Source organism: Salmo salar, chromosome ssa11, assembly GCF_905237065.1.
Source record: "Salmo salar chromosome ssa11, Ssal_v3.1, whole genome shotgun sequence".
NCBI lineage: Eukaryota > Metazoa > Chordata > Actinopteri > Salmoniformes > Salmonidae > Salmo > Salmo salar.
This window is the reverse complement of record NC_059452.1, coordinates 60440664-60465241: the sequence shown is the minus strand read 5'-3', so window position 1 is coordinate 60465241 and position 24578 is coordinate 60440664. Positions and strand designations below refer to the sequence as shown.

At 41.6% G+C, this 24578-nt stretch overlaps 1 protein-coding gene across 1 annotated transcript in view; it reads right to left on the bottom strand.

Annotated features, from left to right (window-relative positions):
* The window catches only part of LOC106562842 (volume-regulated anion channel subunit LRRC8A), a 39040-nt gene extending 25220 nt beyond the window's left edge, over positions 1–13820 (bottom strand). Inside the window, exon 1 of the mRNA XM_014127887.1 lies at positions 13695–13820. The gene's annotated coding sequence lies outside the window, so the exon portion shown is untranslated. The remainder of the gene's footprint in view (positions 1–13694) is intronic.
* Between the last annotated feature and the right edge of the window lie 10758 nt (positions 13821–24578).

The following is a 24578-nucleotide window of genomic DNA, read 5'->3' as shown; positions in this document are numbered from 1 at the left end:
ATTAGGAAATTGTTGGGGCCAGGAGTTTTTACTGATCACGTGACCTGATTAGGGAAAATAATCTCTACCCTGGTCAGGACAAGAGGTCAGAAACACCTTTGTCCTGAGACATTAATACTACTACTACGGTCTACTGGGGAAACCACCCATTTAATAGAACATTCCTCAGGAAATTAAATCATTATTCAGGTGCGCAAGTCCTTTGCATTTGGACTGTTTAACCCAGACACGCTACTTATTGAAAACATCTCAAACTGAGATCATAGTGAAGCTTAGAGTGCCTACCCCCAGCAGAACAACCCCTTCCAGTATCACGGACAAATTTCAGACATCAGCTATCTAATCAGTTGAAAGAGATTTCCCGTTTCCTTTTTGTATGTGTGAGGTCAGTTGGGGAGGACTGGGTGTAGACTTTAATTTCTAGCTCCCTCTCTCCATGTGCACCTCCTCTTCTACCTGCACGAAATAACAGGAAGAGAATAAGGGAGTGTGGTCAATGGAAGCTCACAAAAGAGCCTCATCCAGTCCAAACCAGTCAGACGAAGCCATCTTAAGTCGCTCTATTTCTTTGGATCGCTGCCCTCTCTGACAGTAGCTCCCAGTTTGTCAGAAGTCTAGTTTAAACACTCCGACTGAGACCGAACAACAACAAAAAAGTTTGTTTCTCTCTCTACGCTGCCCCCCCCCATCCCCCCTCCCCTCTGTAGCACGAACCAAGTAACCTATCAAATAAAGTCTTTGTTTGCACAAATTTCAAGTCGTGGTGGCATGACTTCTACAATTCCGTCTGAGCGCATAAATAATGAATAATGTGTGCCAGCCTACTGGGTGACTCAAACAGCCTGTTATACAGCTGCTCAGTTCACAGTGCACCTAGCTGCGCACTGAGCACTATCTGGCAGATCTGACACTGTAAGGGCACTAAGGGCAGTTCACATAAATCACTATATGGCAGCTTGATAAATCATTCCCGTTTGCCCCTGGGGTATTAAAAGTATGGAGATCCATCCAACAACAGTACACACAACATACTTTCTCTCTTCTTGTTGGAGTTACACTACCGGTCAAAAGTTTTAGAATACCTACTCATTCAAGGGTTTTCTCTATTTTTACTATTTTCTACATTGTAGAATAATAGTGAAGACATCAAAACTATGAATCATGTAGTAACCAAAAAAGTGTTAAACAAATCAAAATATATTTTATATTTGAGATTCTTAAAATAGCCACCCTTTGCATTGATGACAGCTTTGCACACTTGGCATTCTCTCAACCAGTGTCATGAGGTGGTGACCTGGAATGCATTTCAATTAACAGGTGTGCCTTCTCAAAAAGTTAATTTGTGGAATTTCTTTCCTTCTTAATGCGTTTGAGGCAATCAGTTGTGTTGTGACAAGGTAGGGGCGGTATACAGAAGATAGCCCTATTTGTTAAAAGACCAAGTCCATATTATGGCAAAACAGCTCAAATAAGCAAAGAGAAACGACAGTCCATCATTATTTTAACCTGTTATGGATAGGGGGCAGTATTTTCACGGCCGGATAAAAAACGTACTGGTGGCTGAATGGTGGCTTTGCAGGCCCTGGCTGAAAAACATTAGCGCGTTTGGATAGTGGTCGGTCAGAGTACTATGAGACTGAGGCGCGTGCACGAGTCGACTCCATGTTTACTTTCTCTCTCTTTGAACGAAAACAACCACTCCCGGTCGGAATATTATCACTTTTTTTACGAGAAAAATTGCATAAAAATTGATTTTAAACAGCGGTTGACATGCTTCGAAGTACGGTAATGGAATATTTAGAATTTTTTTGTCACGAAACGCGTCGGGCGCATAACCCTTCGTCACCCTTGGATAGTGTCTTGAACTGTCATAAAATAAGTCGTACTCATCCTTAAAAATGTCGTACTGGAGAGAAGAGGACCAAAACGCAGCAGGTATGTGCAGGCTCATCTTGACTTTTATTAACTATCAAAAATGAACACCCAAAATGACAAAAAACTCACGAGAATGAACGAACAACCAACAGTCTGGCAAAGCATAGGCTCAACACAGAACAATTCCCCACAACCCCAAAGACAAACACACACACCTATATAGGACTTCCAATCAAAGGCAACTATACACACCTGCCTTCAATTGGAAGTCCCAATCATCAACCCAACATTTAACAAACACAAACCCCCTGCCACATCCTGACCTAGACTAAGCAATACGCCCTCTGCTGGTCAGGACGTGACATGAACGCACAAACAAAATGCCGCTATTTGGATATAACTATGGATTATTTGGAACCAAACCAACATTTGTTATTGAAGTAGAAGTCCTGGGAGTGCATTCTGACGAAGAACAGGAAAGGTAATCAAACTTTTCTAATAGTAAATCGGAGTTTGGTGAGGGTCAAACTTGGTGAGTGTCAAAATAGCTAGCCTGTGATGGCGTGCTATCTACTCAGAATATTGCAAAATGTGCTTTCACCGAAAAGCTATTTTAAAATCGGACATAGCGAGTGCATAAAGGAGTTCTGTATCTAGAATTCTTAAAATAATTGTTATGCTTTTTGTGAACGTTTATCGTGAGTAATTTAGTAAATTCACCGGAAGTGTTCGGTGGGAATGCTAGTTCTGAACGTCACATGCTAATGTAAAAAACTGGTTTTTGATATAAATATGAACTTGATTGAACAAAACATGCATGTATTGTATAACATAATGTCCTAGGCATGTCATCTGATGAAGATCATCAAAGGTTAGTGCTGCATTTAGCTGTGGTTTTGTTTTTTGTGACATTATATGCTAGCTTGAAAAATGGGTGTCTGATTATTTCTGGCTGGGTACTCTGCTGACATAATCTAATGTTTTGCTTTCGCTGTGAAGCCTTTTTGAAATCGGACAGTGTGGTTAGATAAAGGAGAGTCTTGTCTTTAAAATGGTGTAAAATAGTCATATGTTTGAAAAATTGAAGTTTTTGTATTTTTGAGGAATTTGTAATTCGCGCCACGCCTATCATTGGATATTGGAGCAGGTGTTCCGCTAGCGGAACGTCTAGATGTAAGAGGTTAAGACATGAAGGTCAGTCAATACCAAAAATGTCAAGAACTTTGAAAGTTTCTCCAAGTGCAGTCGCAAAAACCAAATCAAATTTTATTGGTCACATACACATGGTTATCAGATGTTATTGCGAGTGTAGCAAAATGCTTGTGCTTCTAGTTCTGACAGTGCAGCAATATCTAACCAGTAATATCTAACAATTCCACAACAAATGCCTAATACACACAGATTTAAGTAAAGGAATGGAATAAGAATATATAAATATATGGATGAGCAATGAACGAGCGGAATAGGCTAAGATGCAATAGATAGTATAGAATACAGTATATACATATGAGATGAGTAATGCAAGATATGTAAACATTATTAAAGTGACATTATTAGAGTGGCTAATGATTTAAAGTCTGTATGTAGGCAGCAGCCTCTCTGTGCTAGTGATGGCTATTTAAAACATCTGATGGCCTTGAGATAGAAGCTGTTTTTCAGTCTCTCGGTCCCAGCGTTGATGCACCTGCACTGACCTCACCTTCTGGATGGTAGCGGGGTGAACAGGCAGTGGCTCAGGTGGTTATTGTCCTTGATGATCTTTTTGGCCTTCCTGTGACATCGGGTGCTGTAGGTGGACCTGGAGGGCAGGAAGTTTGCCCCCGGTGATGCGTTGTGCAGACCACACCATCCTCAAGAGAGCCCTGCGGTTGTGGGCAATGCAGTTGCTGTACCAGGCGGTGATACAGCCCGACAGGATGCTCTCAAATGTGCATCTGTTAAAATTTGTGAGGGTTTTAGGTAACATGCCAAACTTCTTCAGCCTCCTAAGGTTGAAAAGGCGCAGTTGCACTTTCTTCACCAGACGGTCTGTGTGGGTGGACAATTTCAGTTTGTCAGTGATGTGTACGCCGAGGAATTTAAAAAATCTTTCCACCTTCTCCACTGCTGTCCTGTTGATGTGGATAGAGGGATGCTCCCTCTGCTGTTTCCTGAAGTCCACGATCATCTCCTTTGTTTTGCTGACATTGAGTGGGGTTAATTTCCTGACACCACACTCCGAGAGCCTTCACCTCCTCCCAGTAGGCTGTCTCGTCGTTGTTGGTAATCAAGCCTACTACTGTTGTGTCGTCTGCAAACTTGATGATTGAGTTGTACGCGTGCATGGCCACGCAGTCATGGGTGAACAGGGAGTACATGCACCCTGTTGGGGCCCCAGGATCAGCGAAGTGAAGATGTTGTTTCCTACCTTCACCACCTGGGGGCGGCCCGTCAGGAAGTCCAGGACCCAATTGCACAGGGCGGGGTTGAGACTAGGGATGCACCGATATGACATTTTTGGCCAGTACCGATATCCAATATTTTCCTTGCCAAATAAAAACCGATAGCGATAACCGATATTTAACATTTTATCGGCCATTTAAGCATTCTAGTACAGTTAAATAGTTGAAACACACACACTGACCAAAAAGTTATTTTGTTGGCATTTACGTATGTCCCCATTACCAGTAAAGCATAATCAAAACCTATTTTTTTCCACTTACTTGCTGTTTTGTTGTTCATTTTTTCAGTCTCAACCAGGATTTCATTATACATGTCAAGCAGTGAAGTTTCAGCTGTCTGTCCGTGGCCTTTCTTCCTCAGTTCGCACTGTCACTGTGTCCGTTTCCATCGTGTCCAGCTGTGACTAACATTTCATGTAAACCATGTTTCTTGTGTGCATTGAAGTAGAGGTCCTTGTACCTAGCATCGAGCATGGTGGCGACACAGTAAAGAGGTTCAGAGAGAATGGCACGAATAACTTGTTCACAGCCTTGAGAACTTTTGCCTTGAGAACTTTTTAACCCTACTGTCTGTGTCGGCAGTTTTGTTGAGCAGGCGTTTCAATGCCATGACAGAGGGTATTACGTCCGCTGCAGACGCAGTTGATTAGCTTATTTCTCCAGTCAGTTGTTCGAATGGAGATAGGAGTATGTTCATGTTTCTAAGTTTCAAACATGTTCTCAAATGCCATTGAAATGGCAGCAGCGGTATGAGAACCAGCACATTCTTGAGCATACAATACGGTTTTCCTCAGTATGAAATCCTCGTCAACCCACTGTGCTGTCAGACTCAGCATGCTCATGGGGCTGACATCGCTGGTCCAAATGTCAGTTGTGAAGCTAAAAGCAGTGATGCCCATAGCAAGTAGCTCATGGATGTGCGTTTCAACAATACTATGTAACTCCGGTAGGGCAACATCTGATAAATAGCGCCTACTTGGTAGTGTGTTTTCCCGGGGCCCGAGGTGCTTGACCAGTCGGCGAAAGCCAACATCATCCATGACAGAGAAGGGTTGATTGTCAAGGTCAATGAATTCCATTATCTTGGCGTTAACCTGTTGGGGGTAGGGGGCAGTATTGACACGGCCGGATAAAAAACGTACCCAATTTAATCTGGTTACTACTCCTGCCCAGTAACTAGAATATGCATATAATTATTGGCTTTGGATAGAAAACACCCTAAAGTTTCTAAAACTGTTTGGATGGTGTCTGTGAGTATAACAGAACTCATATGGCAGGCAAAAACCTGAGAGGATTCTATATGGGAAGTGGCCTGTCTGACAAGTTGTTGTTCATCTGGGCTCTTTTTATTGAAGACTGAGGATCTTTGCTCTAACGTGACACTTCCTACGGCTCCCATAGGCTCTCAGAGCCCGGGAAAAAGCTGAACGATATCGAGGCAGCCTCTGGCTGAAACACATTATCGCTTTTGGCAAGTGGCCGATCAGAGTACTATGGGCTTAGGCGCGTGCCCGAGTCGACCCCATGCTTTATTTTCTTTTGTCTGTTTACCTAAATGCAGATTCCCGGTCGGAATATTATCGCTTTTTTACGAGAAAAATTGAATAAAAATGGATTTTAAACAGCGGTTGACATGCTTCGAAGTACGGTAATGGAATATTTAGAATTTTTTTGGTCACGAAATGCGCCATGCTCGTAACCCTTATTTACCCTTTCGGATAGTGTCTTGAACGCACGAACAAAACACCGCTATTTGGATATAACAATGGATTATTTGGGACCAAACCAACATTTGTTATTGAAGTAGAAGTCCTGGGAGTGCATTCTGACGAAGAACACCAAAGGTAATAACATTTTTCTTATAGTAAATCTGACTTTGGTGAGTGCTAAACTTGCTGGGTGTCTAAATAGCTAGCCCTGTGATGCCGGGCTATCTACTGAGAATATTGCAAAATGTGCTTTCACCGAAAAGCTATTTTAAAATCGGACATATCGAGTGCATAGAGGAGTTCTGTATCTATAATTCTTAAAATAATTGTTATGCTTTTTGTGAACGTTTATCGTGAGTAATTTAGTAAATTCACCGGAAGTTTGCTAGTTCTGAACGTCACATGCTAATGTAAAAAGCTTGTTTTTGATATAAATATGAACTTGATTGAACAAAACATGCATGTATTGTATAACATAATGTCCTAGGTGTGTCATCTGATGAAGATCATCAAAGGTTAGTGCTGCATTTAGCTGTCTTCTGGGTTTTTGTGACATTATATGCTAGCTTGAAAAATGGGTGTCTGATTATTTCTGTCTGGGTACTCTGCTGACATAATCTAATGTTTTGCTTTCGTTGTAAAGCCTTTTTGAAATCGGACAGTGTGGTTAGATTAACGAGAGTCTTGTCTTTAAAATGGTGTAAAATAGTCATATGTTTGAGAAATTTAAGTAATAGCATTTCTAAGGTATTTGAATAACGCGCCACAGGATTCCACTGGCTGTTACGTAGGTGGGACGATTTCGTCCCGCCGGCCCTAGAGAAGTTAATGGATGTCGCCTTTGAGTTGTCTCAGTGAAAATGTCTTACTCTTTCAAATAACTGCTCGACTTGAACTTGTTTAGTTGTTGGAAGTGTGTGCTTAGTATTTTTCTGCTTTTGTTCTGTGTAGCACTGTATTTTTGTGGCGTCATTACGTCATCTACCTATGTTTATATAGGTATGCACGTCAGCTTTTACATCGGTTTTGCACATTGGTGTTAAACTAGACATTGGGCCGATGCTCGCATTTTTTTAAATATATCATGCATCCCTAGTTGAGACGCAGGGCCTCAAGCTCAGTGATGACCTTGGAGGGCACTATGGTGTTGAATGCTGTCGTCAATGAACAGCATTCTTGCATAGGTATTCCTCTTGTCCAAATGCGATAGGGTAGTGTGCAGTGTGATGACGATGTTGTCGTCTATGAACCTATTTGGGCGGTAAGCAAATTGAAGTGGGTCTAGGGTGACAGGTAAAATGGAGGTGATATGATCCTTGACTAGTCTCTCAAAGCACTTCCTGATGACAGAAGTGAGGGCTATGGGGCGATAGTCATTTAGTTCAGTTACCTTTGCATTCTTGGGTACAGAACAATGGTGGCCATCTTGAAGCATGTGGAGACAGCAGACTGGGATAGGTGGAGATTGAATATGTCCGTAAACACATCAGCCAGCTGGTCTGTGCATGCTCTGAGGACGTGGATAGGGATGCCGTCTGGGCCGGAAGCCTTGTGAGGCTTAACATGTTTAAATGTCTTAATCACGACGGCCACAGAGAAGGAGAGCCCACAGTCCTTGGTAGAAGGCCGCGTCGGTGGCACTGTACTATCCTCAAAGCGGGCAAAGAAGGTGTTTAGTTTGTCTGGAAACAAGACGTCGGTGTCCATGATGTGGCTGGTTTTCCTTTTGTGGTCCGTGATTGTCTGTAGACCCTGCCACATACGTCGTGTCTGAGCAGTTGAATTGCGACTACACTTTGTCTCTTAACTGACATTTTGCTTGTTTGATTGCCTTGCCGAGGGAATAACTACACAGTTTGGCCATATTCCCAGTCGCCTTGCCATGGTTAAATGCAGTGGTACGCGCTTTCAGTTTTGTGCGAATGCTGCCATCTATCCACAGTTTCTGGTTAGGGTAGGTTTTAATAATAGTGGGTACAACAACTCCTATACGCTTCCTTATAAAAACTCACTCACAGAATCAGTGTATACGTCAATATTATTCTCTGAGGGTACCTGAAACATATCCCAGTCCGCGTAATCAAAACAATCTTGAAGCGTGGATTCCGACTGGTCAGACTAGCGTTGAATAGTCCTTAGCACGGGTACTTCCTGTTTGAGTTTCTGCTTACAGGAAGGGAGGAGCAAAATGGTCAGATTTTCCGAAATGAGGGCGGGTGAGCATTGTGGAATTCAGAGTAACAGTATTCCAGTGTTTTTCCCAGTGCGAGTGCTACAGTCGACATGCTGATAGAATTTAGGTAGCCTTGTTCTCAAATTTGCTTTGTTAAAATCCCCAGCTACAATAAATGCAGCCTCAGGATATATGGTTTCCAGTTTGCATAAAGTCCAGTGAAGTTCCTTGAGGGCCGTTGTGGTATCGGCTTGAGGGGGGATATACACAGCTGTTACAATAACCGAAGAGAGTTCTCTTGGGAGATAATACGGTCAGCATTTAATTGTGAGGAACTGTAGGTCAGGTGAACAAAAAGGACTTGAGTTTCTGTATGTTTTTACAATTACACCATGAGTCATCAATCATGAAACATACACCCCTGCCCTTCTTCTTCCCGGAGAGATGTTTATTCCTGTCGGCGCGACGCACTGAGAATCCAGGTGGCTGTACCGACTCCGACAGCATATCCCGAGAGAGCCATGCTTCCGTGAAACAGAGTATGTTAAAATCCCTGATGTCAATCTGGAAAGCAACCCTTGTCCTGATTTTGTCGACCTTGTTATCTAGGGACTGGACATTAGCGAGTAATATACCCGAAAGTGGCGGGTGGTGTGTGCGCCTCCGAAGTCTGACTAGAAGACCGCTCCATTCTCCCTCTTCTCCGGCGCCGTTATTTTGGGTCGGCCTCTGGAATCAGTTCAAATGCCCTTGGCTGGAGAGGACAAAGGATCTGCGTCGGGAAAGTCGTATTTCTGGTGCTGGTAAGTTGACGTCGCTCTGATATCCAATAGTTCTTCCTGGATGTATGCAATAACACTTAAGATTTTCTAGGCTAACAATGTAAGAAATAATACCAAAAATAAATAAATACTGCAAAGTTTCCTAAGAACTAGAAGCGAGGCAGCACTCTCTGTCGGCGCCATCTTTCACAACCATCAAGCGCTATGATGAAACTGGCTCATGAGGACCGCCACAGGAATGGAAGACCCAGAGTTACCTCTGCTGCAGAGTATACATTCATTAGAGTTAGAGGCCTCAGAAATTGCAGCCCAAATAAATGCTTCAGCGTAACAGACACATCTCAACATCAACTGTTCAGTGGAGACTGATGAATCAGGCCTTCATGGTCGATTTGCTGCCAAGAAACCACTACTAAAGGACACCAATAATGATAAGAAAGTCGCTTGGGCCAAGAAACACTTGCAATGGACATTAGACCAGTGGAAATCTGTCCTTTGGTCTGATGAGTCCAAATTAGATTTTTGGTTCCAACCGCCATGTCTTTGTGAGATGCAGAGTAGGTGAACGGATGATCTCCGCATGTGTGGTTCCCACTGTGAAGCATGGATGTGGAGGTGTGATGGTATGGGGCTGGTGACACGGTCTGTGATTTATTTAAAATTCAAGGCACACTTAACCAGCATGGCTACCACACCATTTTGCAGCCATACGCCATCCCATCTGGTCTGGGCTTAGTGGGACTATCATTTGTTTTTCAACAGGACAATGAGCCAACACACCTCCAGGCTGTGTAAGGGCTATTTGACCAAGAAGGAGAGTGATGGAGTGCTGCATCAAATGACCTGGCCTCCACAATCCGCCGACCTCAACCAAATTGTGATAGTTTGGGATGAGTCGGACCACAGAGTGAAGGAAAAGCAGCCAACAAGTGCTCAGCATATGTGGGAACTCCAGGTGAAGCTGGTTGAGAGAATGCCAAGAGTGTGCAAAGCTGTCATCAAGGCAAAGGGTGACTATTTGAAGAATCTCAAATATAAAATATATTTTGATATGTTTAACACTATTTTGGTTACTACATGATTCCATATATGTTCTTTCATAGTGTTGATGTCTTCACTATTATTCTACAATGTAGAAAATAGAAAAAATTAAGAAAAACCCTGAACGAGTAGGTGTTCTAAAACTTTGACCGGTAGTGTACAGTGGCAAGAAAAAGTATGTGAACCCTTTGGAATTATCTGGATGTCTGCTTAAATTGGTCATACAATTTGATCTGATCTTCATCTACTCACAACGATAGACAAACACAGTCTGCTTAAACTAATAACACACAAACAATTATAAGTTATGTCTTTATTGAACACGCCGTGTAAACATTCATAGTGCAGGGTGGAAAAAGTATGTGAACCCTTGTTTTAGTTCAGCAATATTCTTGTGATGTCAGGTGTGAACTGCTCTCGAGGTCATGCCACAGCATCTCAATCGGGTTGAGGTCAGGACTCTGACTGGGCCATTTCAGAAGGCGTATTTTCTTATGTTGAAGCCATTCTGTTGATTTTACTTCTGTGTTATGGGTCGTTGTCCCGTTGCGTCACCCAACTTCTGTTGACCTTCAATTGACGGACAGATAGCCTTACATTCTCCTGCAAAAAGTATTGATAAACTTGGGAATGTATTTTTCTGTCGATTATAGCAAGCTGTCCAGGCCCTGAGGCAGCAAAGCAGACCCAAACCATGATGCTCCCTCCACCATACTTTACAGTTAGGATGAGGTTTTGATGTTGGTGTGCTGTGCCTTTTTTTCTCCACACATATTGTTGTGTGTTCCTTCCAAACAACTCAACTGTAGTTTCATCTGTCCACAGAATATTTTGCCAGTAGCGCTGTGGAACATCCAGGTGCTCTTTTGTGAACTTCAGATGTGCAGCAATATTTTTTTGGGACAGCAGTGGCTTCTACCGTGGTGTCCTCCCATGAACACCATTCTTGTTTAGTGTTTTACATATCGTAGACTCGTCAACAGAGGTGTTAACATGTTCCAGAGATTTCTGTAAGTCTTTAGCTGACACTAGGATTCTTCTTAACCTCATTGAGCATTCGGTGCTTGGAGTCATCTTTGCAGGACGGCCAGTCCTAGGGAGAGTAGCAACAGTGCTGAACTTTCTCCATTTATAGACAATTTGTCTTACTGTGGACTGATGAACATCAAGGCTTTTAGAGATACTTTTGTAACCCTTTCCAGCTTTATGCAAGTCAACAATTCTTAATCGTAGGTCTTCTGAGATCTCTTTTGTTTGAGGCATGGTTCACATCAGGCAATGCTTCTTGTGAATAGCAAACTCAAGTTTTGTGAGTGTTTTGTATAGGGCAGGGCAACTCTAACCAACATCTCCAATCTCATTGATTGGACTCCAGGTTAGCGGACTCCTGACTCCAATTATCTTCTGGAGAAGTCATTAGCCTAGGGGTTCACATACATTTTCCAACCTACACTGTGAATGTTGAAATTATGTATTCAGTATAGACTAGAAAAATACAATCATTTGTGTGTTATTAGTTTAAGCACACTGTGTGTGCCTATTGTTGTGACTTAAATGAAGGTCAGATCAAATGTTATGACCAATTTATATAGAAATCCAGGTCATTCCAAAGGGTTCACATACTTTTTCTTGCCACTGTGTGTGTAATCTCCAAAAATGTCAGACAGAATTATAATCACATGGTGAAGCTTTGCCTGATTGAACTGCAACATAACTTTACCACATCAGTGTTTCCCTGACAGTTGCCTGACATAGTATTCAAGTAGGCAGGTAGAGAGCTTTAGGCTTACCTGCCACCGCTCCTGAATCTTCATTTATGTTATTCCCCAGGTAGATTGATCGACATAGTCTGATCGTCTGGGCTACAGAAATCTGAAAGCATACCACTAACAGAACGGTCCTTGTGTAGAAATGGGGGTACAGGAGAATAGTAATGCCCAGCTGAACACTGGACGGTAATGCATTTCAGTAAGAGATTACCTGAGTCCGTTTTAGGTCTCCCTCCAGAAAAAACAAAGATGATGACCAGTCTGTTAAATAGTATGGCTTGTTTTATGTAAGGCTTTGAGGAGAGGAGTAAAATAAGAGAATTTGGTGCCCGTTTTTCAGATCCTACCCTCAGCCTTATGTAGGTAGTGAGTCAGTGCTCCCACCTTCTGAAGACAAAGCTACCATTGTCCGGGCAGGGCTGCTTTGTCCAGGCAGTGTTGACTGGCATACATTAGAAAAAGGGCCAAACATAGAAATATAATTACTAGAAGGCCCGTCACCACTGCGATTTGTATGTACCATGATGGGTACACTAATTGGAGATGCTAGTTCTAGTAATTATATTTCTATGGGGCCAAACCTGAGCCAAATTTATATCCCTGAGTCAAGGCCAAATAACCTCCTCCAAGGGCATTACCTGGAACTACAGGGAGTCATTCTTAGAGAAAATATCAAATGGTCCCTGTGAAACTTGGGAACAAATACCATCCCTCTTTAAAAGAGCATTAAGATGTTGAGTGATCCAAGGACAGTTGAGACACTTGACATTTTAAAAAATGACATTTGATTTACAAACATGGTGGTGCGTAGCAGACAAACAAGCATTTGTTAGCACCCAAATCAACACCAAGTACTCCACAAAGAAGTTACAGGTCAAGTTGTTTGTAACAGTTTTACACACAGGGTAATTACATTACGTGTCCCTCTTTATGTCAGCCTTGTAAAAGAGATGTTGACTTTCTTCAACAATGTTTTGAAAGTAGACCAAGGCTGAGACAGTAGCACAGTCCACTGCATAGGATTAGCATGAGGGCTATTTGTGTTTGTTATGATCTGGTGAGTAACTTCAAAAATAACACTTTGCAGAACATTCCAGTGACCTCACCGATGTCCAGCCCCGGGGATAGACAGTGTCACAGAGAGACAAGATGATGTCATCATTTTATGTCAGGGCATCCATGCTCAGGTGTTATAATTGGGTGGAAGGGGGGGGACATGTAGTGGTGGCCGTTTCTTTTGGAATAAATAGCAATTTTGTGAAGTTTCACCTCTCTGAAATAAAAACACTCCAATTTAGCCTCGATGTCCAACTCACATACTGGGTTCGAAGGCCCACTCAATATGTGCTTCTGTGTGCCATTGTTTGAGCTCCCTTTATTTACCTGTTATTAGCTTTTTTAACAATACATGTTGTAAGGCCTACTTTACATTTTTCCAAATAATCATTCCATATTGAAATATCATCCCATTACATTAATTAACAAGTGTATATCCAAAAATCATTATTTATCGTCACTAAACATTTTATCCACATTGCAACGATTTATAGGAAAGTGATATACAATTGCCTAGCTAGACTGGTGTAACATTAAATCGCTGTGAAATCATAAAAAGACTAACAGCGTAAATGCGTGTGCCAGGTGCCGGTTGAATGGCACGTGTTATGGCTCCAACAAAATGCACACGCTGATAATGAAGCAATAAGCCACAAAATACAGTTTAAGCTTATATATATTTATATATATATATATATATATAAAGTCGTTTCGTGTCTATAACAAAGGTAGAATTACGTTATCACCGAGTCTTTGTTGGATTCCCAAACAACACCCCGGTGACGCTGTTACGATGTCATACACAGGAGTAGACATTTTTCTCTGAACATCATAAAGTCCTTACTCACCTAATTTGTTACAGTAACTGTCTTTATCCTCTTCCGCACATAATTGAAACATTTCGTATTGTTTCACAGAGGTGCAATGTTAAGGTTCACACTAACCATCCGCAGCACATGTGTGTCGTGAGAAACATTAGCATATAGTGGAATCGGCGGTTCGCCTTCAAAATAAAAGTCTGCAATTGAAACTGATGCAAACGGATAAAAAGTCAAAACATGCCACAATTGGACTATAATTATATACAAATGAACAAGATACAATTATTAGTCAATTTGAACCCCCAAAAAGTAGAAATCAGTTGAAATCACACTGGGGATGTATTTCAATTCAGAATTTCATTGGGGGCATACTTATATGCACTGTACAGACTAACCTATGGATTGTGCACCCATGAAATGGGATATCAGCCACTCAGTGACACCCACAGAATACAACTATGTAGAATTTACACAAATATTTGTGTTTTAGCTCTTATTGCAAGACTTTAACTGTGGGAAATCATCATCCCAGTCAGTATATTGTGTGTATTGAACATTCATATTGAACTGCACAGCCTGACCTATTGATTGTGCAGTGTGGAGAAGCTACTCTGGAAGTATAGTTTATTAAGTTACCATTTACTTCACTCTGGAAGAAGTTAAGCTACACTGAAACTACCCTCGCAAAATATAAATTTCTTAACTAAAGTTACTTTGATGGATGGAAACTACAAATGTAACGGCTGTGCTCAATGCAATGGCACTCATAAATGTAGATCCTTCAAACACCCCCAAACAGGGAAACAGATCCCAATCAAAGGTGTTATCACCTGCTCCACTAAGGCAGTTATTTATCTTATAACTTGTCCCTGTGGTAAAAATGATGTGGGTAAAACAAAGCGTGAATTAAAAGTACGTATCTCAGAGCATCGTAGCACCATCGTAGCACCATTAGGTGGTAAAACTTGACTTACCCAGTTGCGGCCCACCTTTTGGAAGCAAACCACTCGATTTCATCTCTACATTATATTGGCATCGAACATGTCACCCTCCCTAGGAGAGGGGGTGACCTCGACTATTTATTGATAAAACGAGAGGCTGCTTGGATCTTTAATTTAAAGACCCTTGCTCCCTTCGGTCTCAACATAGACTTTGATCTGAAGCCATTCTTGTGATTATTGTGATTTTGCTATTCTAAATGTTTGTAGGCTTATGTAGCCAAATCGTATCTATGATTGTATGTTATCCATTTACGTTTTTTGTATGTTATTTTAATATATGAGAATGAACCAATGATATCAGGCCACAACTGGCCATGATTACAGACACCTGTGTGTCTTTAGACACTATATAAATTAGTCATCTCGCAGTGTTTGTCATTATACCCTGATGAAGACAGCTTGTCTGTCGAAACGTTGGACATAAATATTTTTGCATCTGAGCTCCAAGGGTGTGCGGTTTTCCTTTATTTTTTAAGTGTTCTATTCCACTTGCCAGCACCTCGCTTAAATAGGTGTGCGTTTCTTTCGCCTCTAGATTACTGAAAAAGTACTTCACTACATCCAAACTACTTCGTGATAAGTTATCATATGTAAATCTGAAATGTCATCACTTTGGGGTCATAGATGTAGGATCTTAATTTGAGTCAGTTTGCTACAATAAGAACATAATCATGCAACAACAGGGAATGAGAATTATAATTAATTAACATTTTTGTAGGGGTTGATACATTGAAGGTACCACGTTCATCTGTACAAACAATAGTACGCAAGCATAAATACCATGGGACCACGCAGCCGTCATACCGCTTAGGAAGGAGACGCGTTCTGTCTCCTAGAGATGAGCGTACTTTGGTGCGAAAAGTGCAAATCAATCCCAGAACAACAGCAAAGGACCTTGTGAAGATGCTGGAAACAGGTACAAAAGTATCTATATCCACAGTAAAACAAGTCCTATATCGTCATAACCTGAAAGGCCGCTCAGCAAGGAAGAAGCCACTGCTCCAAAACCGCCATAAAAAAATAGACTACGGTTTGCAACTGCACACGGGGACAAAGACTGTACTTTTTGGAGAAATGTCCTCTGGTCTGATGAAACAAAGATTGAACTGTTTGGCCATAATGCCCTTTGTTATATTTGGAGGAAAAAGGGGGAGGCTTTGCAAGCCGAAGAACACCATCCCAACCGTGAAGCACAGGGGTGGCAGCATCATGTTGTGGGGGTGCTTTGCTGCAGGAGGGACTGGTTGTTAAAATAATTTGATATCTTGATAATAATCAATTCGCCTTGACTAATGCCCAAGGTTTGTAAGACAATGGGTTAAATAATTAGGCAAGGACTCAGCTTTCTGCAAAAGGTTTCTGTAGCTTTATTCAGAGAACGTTCTGAGGTCAGGATAACAAAACAGTCATTTTATAGTTCTTGCTTACTTACACACATGCATTTACTGTAACGGCTGTCTGTAAGAGGGAACCAAGGTGCAGCAGAGGATGTGTTCATCATTAGAATTTTAATACAAAAAAACAAGAGAACACTACAAAATGAACAAAAACGACAGCAAACAGTCCTGTTAGGAAAATACTCTAAACAGAAACAATTACCCACAAAACCCAAAGGAAAAACAGGCTCCTTATGTGTGACTCCCAATCAGCAGCAACGAGCTTTAGCTGTGCCTGATTGGGAGCCACACACATGGCCCAAAACAAAGAAATACCAAAACATAGAAAAAGGAACATAGAACGCCCACCCAATGTAACACCCTGGCCTAACCAAAATAAAGAACAAAAAACCCCTCTCTATGGCCAGGGCGTTACATTTACACACAAACTGTTGGTGACCTGCATCCCCCATTGACTTCCCACACTGTTTATCACTACCTAGCTCAGCCTGTTCCTTTCCCTCAAGGTTAGGAACCCTTTGAAGTTTTACTCCCTTTACCATCTGTCCCCTGCTTTCTACACTAATTACATACACACATTTCTTTCCCTCTCCAGTGGTTCCTGGACTTTCTGGAACTAATCAGACCAATCGATCACTACATTGATCATTACATTGATTATTCATTAACCATGCTGTATGACTAATAATTCATCATGGTTTATTGATTCATTTACCTTTATTAGATAATTGTCTTATCACTGGTGGACTTCACAAAATAGATGGCGTCATGAGGGAGGAAAATTATGTGGATATATTGAAGCAACATCTCAAGACGTCAGTCAGGAAGTTAAAGCTTGGTTGCAAATGGGTCTTCCAAATAGACAATGACCCCAAGCATACTTCCAAAGTTGTGGCAAAATGGCTTAAGGACAACAAAGTCAAGGTATTGGAGTGGCCATCACAAAGCTCAATCATATAGAAAATGTGTTGGCAGAAATGAAAAAGTGTGTGTGAGCAAGGAGGCCTACAAACATGACTCAGTTACACCAGCTCTGTCAGGAGGAATGGGCCCAAATGGTCATGCTCTGACCTAGGAGAGCTGTGTTTTTCTGTTTAGTTAGGTCAGGGTGTGATAGATGGGTGGGCATTCTATGTTTTTGTTTTCTATGTTTTGGCCAGGTATGGTTTCCAATCAGAGGCAGCTGTCTATCATTGTCTCTGATTGGAAGCCATACTTAGGCAGCCTGTTTTTCCTGTGTGGGTAGTTGTTTTCCGTTTTGTAAGTATTACCTGACTGAACTGTTGGCTGTCGTTTGTTGTTTTTTCTGTTTAAGTGTTATCATTGAAGGAATATGAGCACTCTACACGCCGCGCCTTGGTCCCCTTTATAGGACCCACGTTACACAAATTCACCCAACTTATTGTGGGAAGCTTGTGGAAGGCTACCCAAAAATTTGAATATTTGATAGCCTTTGTCTTTTTAAACTATTAAACTTTGTCCTTCATCCACGTTCATTGCATTTCCTCAAAATTCTAAAGTTTCATTGTGACGTCACTTCCAACGTGTTATTCACTGTAAATGCAACAATTAAACTATTGACACAAATTAGCTACTTTGACCACTTGGCCAATAAAGAGTTAGTTTATGAGATCTTCCTCTACTTTTCAAAACTGAACGCAGATTTTTTTCCCTTTTTATTCTGATAAAAAGTTGCAGCTGTTTTAGTAAGCATGTACAAAATGCTGTTTAGTATTTGTAGTTAATCATATCAGTAACGTTAGTTGATGATATCAGAGCTGTGGCTCCGCACACCGGTAAAGTGGAGCAGAGCATGCTGGGCGATCTCCAGCTCAGAAAAGATCAGCTCAAGAGAAGTCAAGTGATAGAAAGTTCTAGCCATGCTTGTGTGTTCCCACCAGCTGGCTTTCATTGTGTTAGCCGAGGCCAGTGTGCGTCCTTATTGATATGTAAGTACATATTTTAAAACTTTCAGGTGTTTATGTCTGAAGATGCACTCTGCGACAATAATGTCATATTTATGGTTATGCTAATGAGTAGTTTCTACTGCGAGCTGACGTTAGCTATTGTGAGCTGGCGGCAGCACTCTTTTGATCTCAAACAGTGCAGTCACAGTCAAGTTGTATTGCGCTGTATGGTTCTCTATAGCATTAAGTCATTATAGTCATGTCATAGCCAAGCATATTGTTTATAAGAGATGTGAATGGGAGATTCTATTGTATTTCACTATTGTATCTTTTATTTCTCTCTTCAATTGTAGACCACACACACACACACTGGTTGAAGCAAGTTGCTAGACCACTAAGTGCCTTAGCTTAGCCCATCCATACTACATACACTGTGCGGTGCTGTTCGTTATTAAACCACCTCTACTGGAATACTACCTGTCTGTCAATATACAGTCCACCAAGTCCTCACTTACAAACCGCATCAACATTTTCACTAACTTTTTATAAAGTGAACTTCTGACCACTTCCCCAACAAGTTAGCGGGTATGACATCTTGGTCTACTTCTCTGCTATTAAAATATATATATTCTACGGATCTAAGACAGCTGTTTTAGTAACTGCATTACCACATTTCCCCCCCAACATTTTATAAAGTGAACTTCTGACCACTTCCCCAACAAGTTAGCGGGTATGACATCTTGGTCTACTTCTCTGCTATTAAACTATATATATATTCTACGGATCTAAGACAGCTGTTTTAGTAACTGCATTACCACATTTTTCCCCAAAACTTTTTCCAAATTGCAATTTTGACCACTCCCCCAACAAGTCAGACAAAAACGTAAGAAATCTTTCTCTACTATTCAAATCTGAGGTTTGAAGAAAAATATATTCGAACAATAAAAAGTTAGGTGTTTAGAGCGATGAAAAAAGAATCTAAATAAGAGAGCTGTTAGCTGATGTTATGTCTCATCATTGAGCAGTCCGAACAGAGCTGTTGCTATGTATGCTCACAAACTTAGAGGGTATGACATCTTGGTCTAATTCTCTATTAAAAATCTAAAATCAGAACATAATTATTTTACAAATAAAAGGTTCCTCTACTTCTCTGCTAAGCAGAGCTGTTGGTATTGATTTCAATGGCAAAAAGGGCCATAAACTAGAATGGTAAAAAATACATTACAATTCTAGACCCCATCGCCTCTTTGACTGCTTAGGCTATTAACTCCAAACCAACGCTGCGATGTTTAGACTGACCCCAATTCGGTTGCTTGTCAAAAGATTTGATACTGTCATTTAACTATAACCATTTAGAATGTGCATAAATTAACATGGGTTTGAATGAGAACCACAGGAATAGAGGTAGAATTTCACAATTGTCCTGCTGTGAGATCCGGGCTCTTCGCTGCCATGGCAGAACACTGACATTCCTGTCTGGCAGGAAATCACACACAGAACGAGCAGTATGGCTGGTGGCATTGTCATGCTGGAGGGTCATGTCAGGGTGAGCCTGCGGGAAGGGTACCACATGAGGGAGGAGGATGTCTTCCCTGTAACGCACAGCGTTGAGATTGCCTGCAAAGACAACAAGCTCAGTCCGATGATGGTGTGACACGCCGCTCAGACCATGACGGACCCTCCACCTCCAAATCGATCCCGCTCCAGAGTACAGGCCTCGGTGTAACGCTCATTCCTTCGACGATAAACGCAAATCCGACCATCACCCCTGGTGAGTCAAAACCGCGACTTGTCAGTGAAGAGCACTTTTTGCCAGGCCTGCCTTGTCCAGCAATGGTGGGTTTGTGCCCATAGGCAACGTTGTTGCCGGTGATGTCTGGTGAGGACCTGCCTTACAACAGGCCTACAAGCCCTCAGTCCAGCCTCTCTCAGCCTATTGTGGACAGTCTGAGCACTGATGGAGGGATTGTGCGTTCCTGGTGGGCAGTTGTTGTTGCCATCCTGTACCTGTCCCGCAGGTGTGATGTTCGGATGTACCGATCCTGTGCAGGTGTTGTTACACGTCGTCTGACACTGCGAGGTCGATCAGCTGTCCGTCCTGTCTCCCTGTAGCACTGTCTTAGTCTTCTCATTGCAATTTATTGCCCTGGCCACATCTGCAGTCCTCATGCTTCCTTGCAGCATGCCTAAGGCACGTTCACGCAGATGAGCAGGGACCCTGGGCATTTTTCTTTTGGTGTTTTTCAGAGTCAGTAGAAAGGCCTCTTTAGTGTCCTAAATTTTCATAACTGTGACCTTAATTGCCTACCGTCTGTAAGCTGTCTTAACGACCGTGTCTTAACGACCGTTCCACAGTTGCATGTTCATTAATTGTTAATGGTTCATTGAACAGGCATGGGAAACAGTGTTCAAACCCTTTACAATGAAGATCTGTGAAGTTATTTGGATTTTTATGAATTATCTTTGAAAGACAGGGTCGTTTCTTTTTGTGCTGAGTTTATAACGCATTTGAAACCATACATACTTTAAAGCAAGCTAACAAACACCACATTTTCTTAACCTCTATGGGCTAGGTGGGACGCTTGCTGACGTTCATACCTATATAAACATAGGTAGATGACGTAATGACGCCACAAAAATACAGTGCTACACAGAACAAAAGCAGAAAAATACTAAGCACACACTTCCAACAACTAAACAAGTTCAAGTCGAGCAGTCATTTGAAAGAGTAAGACATTTTCTGTGAGACAACTCAAAGGCGACATCCATTAACTTCTCTAGGGCCGGCGGGACGAAATCGTCCCACCTACGTAACAGCCAGTGTAATCCCGTGGCGCGATATTCAAATACCTTAGAAATGCTATTACTTCAATTTCTCAAACATATGACTATTTTACACAATTTTAAAGACAAGACTCTCGTTAATCTAACCACACTGTCCGATTTCAAAAAGGCTTTACAACGAAAGCAAAACATTAGATTATGTCAGCAGAGTACCCAGACAGAAATAATCAGACACCCATTTTTCAAGCTAGCATATAATGTCACATAAACCCAAACCACAGCTAAATGCAGCACTAACCTTTGATGATCTACATCAGATGACAACCCTAGGACATTATGTTATACAATACATGCATGTTTTGTTCAATCAAGTTCATATTTATATCAAAAACCAGCTTTTTACATTAGCATGTGACTAGCATGTGACTAGCATTCCTATCGAACACTGCCAGTGAATTTACTAAATTACTCACGATAAACGTTCACAAAAAACATAACAATTATTTAAAGAATTATAGATACAGAACTCCTCTATTCACTCGATATGTCCGATTTTAAAATAGCTTTTCGGTGAAAGCACATTTTGCAATATTCTCAGTAGATAGCCCGGCATCACAGGGCTAGCTATTTAGACACCCAGCAAGTTTAGCACTCACCAAAGTCAGATTTACTATAAGAAAAATGTTATTACCTTTGGTGTTCTTCGTCAGAATGCACTCCCAGGACTTCTACTTCAATAACAAATGTTGGTTTGGTCCCAAATAATCCATTGTTATATCCAAATAGCGGCGTTTTGTTCGTGCGTTCAAGACACTATCCGAAAGGGTAAATAAGGGTGACGAGCATGGCGCATTACCGTACTTCGAAGCATTTCAACCGCTGTTTAAAATCAATTTTTATGCCATTTTTCTTGTAAAAAAGCGATAATATTCCGACCGGGAAATCGTTTTTTATTACAAAGAGAGTGAAAGTAAAAGCATGCACGAGCCTCAGTCTAATGGCCCTCTGATAGAGCACTTGCCAAACGCGCTAATGTGTTTCAGCCTGGGGATGGAATTACATCGTTCGGCTTTTTCCCGCCTTCTGAGAGCCCATGGGAGCCGTAGGAAGTGTCACGTCATGCCAGAGATCCCCTGTATTTGTTAGAGATGATCAAGGAGGGCAAGAAATTGTCAGACAGGCCACTTCCTGTAAGGAATCTTCTCAGGTTTTGGCCTGCCAAATGAGTTCTGTTATACTCACAGACACCATTCAAACAGTTTTAGAAACTTTAGGGTGTTTTATATCCAAAGCCAATAATTATATGCATATTCTAGTTACTGGGCAGGAGTAGTAACCAGATTAAATCGGGTATGTTTTTTATCCGGCCGTGCAAATACTGCCCCCTAGCCCCAACAGGTTAAGGAAATGTACATTGCAGTTATCACTGTTAGCCTAAACATTTTATTTGATAAAACTACAGCTAGCTATCAGTAGGTCTACATACAAAAATATTCAACATAGTTCAATCATTTTAAAGAGCTGTCATCACTAGATGCACCATAATTTCTCTCTCCAAATAGCCTAAAATGTTTTAATCATTACATCATGATTAAACTAAAATCAAACTTAATTTACACTGAATGTTTCACAAAAGAAAAAAATAGCCTCATTTACAAAATGGCCTCCAACACTCTACTCAGTAAATTGGATGCAGTCTATCACAGTGCCATCCGTTTTGTCACCAAAGCCCCATATACTACCCACCACTGCGACCTGTACGCTCTCGTTGGCTGGCCCACGCTTCATATTCATTGCCAAACCCACTGGCTCCAGGTCATCTACAAGTCTTTGCTAGGTAAAGCCCCGCCTTATCTCAGCTCACTGGTCACCATAGCAGCACCCACCCGTAGCATGCACTCCAGCAGGCATATTTCACTGGTCACCCCTAAAGCCAATTCCTCCTTTGGCCGCCTTTCCTTCCAGTTCTCTGCTGCCAATGACTGGAACGAACTGCAAAAATCAATGAAGCTGGAGACTCGTATCTCCCTCACTAACTTTAAGAGCCAGCTGTCAGAGCAGCTCACAGATAACTGTACAGGTGCAGTTATCTGTGAGCCCATCTGTAAACAGCCCATCCAACTACCTCAACCCCATACTGTTATTTATTTTGCTTCTTTGCACCCCAGTATCTCTACTTGCACACTCATCTTCTGCACATCTATCACTCCAGTGTTTAATTGCTATATTGTAATTATTTCGCCACTATGGCCTATTTATTGCCTTACCTCCCTTATCTGCACTCACTGTATATAGACTTTATTTTATTATTGACTGTATAGGCAATTTAAGAGATTAAAGGGAAGGAACATTTAGTGCATTTAGACTGAAGAACACATTTAAAATAAGGCTGTACTCCCGTAAAAATATATGCTTCGTGATGAAAAGACCCAGTATTGTTTAGCCGACAGAATAACGGCATTCGATATCACGCTGCTCGACTGCTGAACAGTTCATGTAGCGTGCACACATTTGGGCCACCACAAGTTGGTAGATACAAGTCACGCTCAGTGAGTTGCATCAGGGTATAAGATGCCAGCATACACAGCAGCATGCATGATAACACACACAAACTTGCTTACTACTATCCTAAAATGGTGTGCCATCATATTGCAATGCTCCAGCAGATGCTGTGGAAGGGATAGCTAGTGTTGCCCTCTAAGTCACCACAACCTCACTGTGTACTCTTGCAATAGCAGTAATAGCACCAACGCCATATCTACTATGTGCAGATGACACAGAACATTACAGCCAATGCATGAATAAGTACCACATTCACCTAGGTGATGTATATGGAGCCTAACATGCTGACCAGACTGGACGTGCGTTGCAAAATACATTTACACGTACATGTTATTCAATCATTGCACCCACACTGCTCGTGAGCATCTGTGTGGCCAGGCGCTGAAATAAAACATGGTTCTATTTGTGATGCTCGACGTGCTGCAAGTCCCGCCTCTCCCATCTCCTCATTGGTTTTAGAAGCATATACCCACGTGCCATCTCCTCATTGGTTTTTAGGAGCATATACCCATGTGGGTGATTGAAAGATGAACTGAGGTCCACACTCTCGTCGGTTGTGGTAATGCACCTTTTAAAGTTGGTTGCCAACCGCCATATAAAGTCCATAGAAGAAGAGGCCTGAAGGAGGAGAGATTACTAGAAAACACATTTTTACCCTTTATCTGTGGATTAATTACGAGAGTTGAGGACCTTGTACATTTCAGGTAAAATAACAACCCAATGTTTATATCCCAGGACAAATTAGCTAGCAACATCAAGCTACCTAGCTAAATTGCCATTAATGTTTAATGCTTTTCAACTTGTCCCCAAATGTATATAATTGGTTCGGAGTTAGTTTTGATATTTCAACCGGCAGGTATCGTGATCGCGTCTGGCGTGGGGGAACAAAATCAACAATGTGTGCGATGGCGCACGCAGACGCACCGTCAGCATGTAAGCAGCATGTGCTCCCACGATGCAATATTGGCAGCCATGCCATGATGAATACTGTGTGTAGAAAATGAAGCAAAGAATATCAGCTAACACCTGAATGTGCGAGCATTCACCACAGCATTAAGAGTTGCAGCCTAAACACATAGAACTAGTATGTAAGACATGAAAATAACAAAATGAACGCAGAAAAATACTACCAGTACTAATACATGACTAGAATGACGTGATTGCTGCAATAGCATATGATAGAATAAGACCAGTCACTGGAAAAATACTACTTAAAACACAAGATGGACTGACAGGGAGGACCACCTATGTAAAATGCAT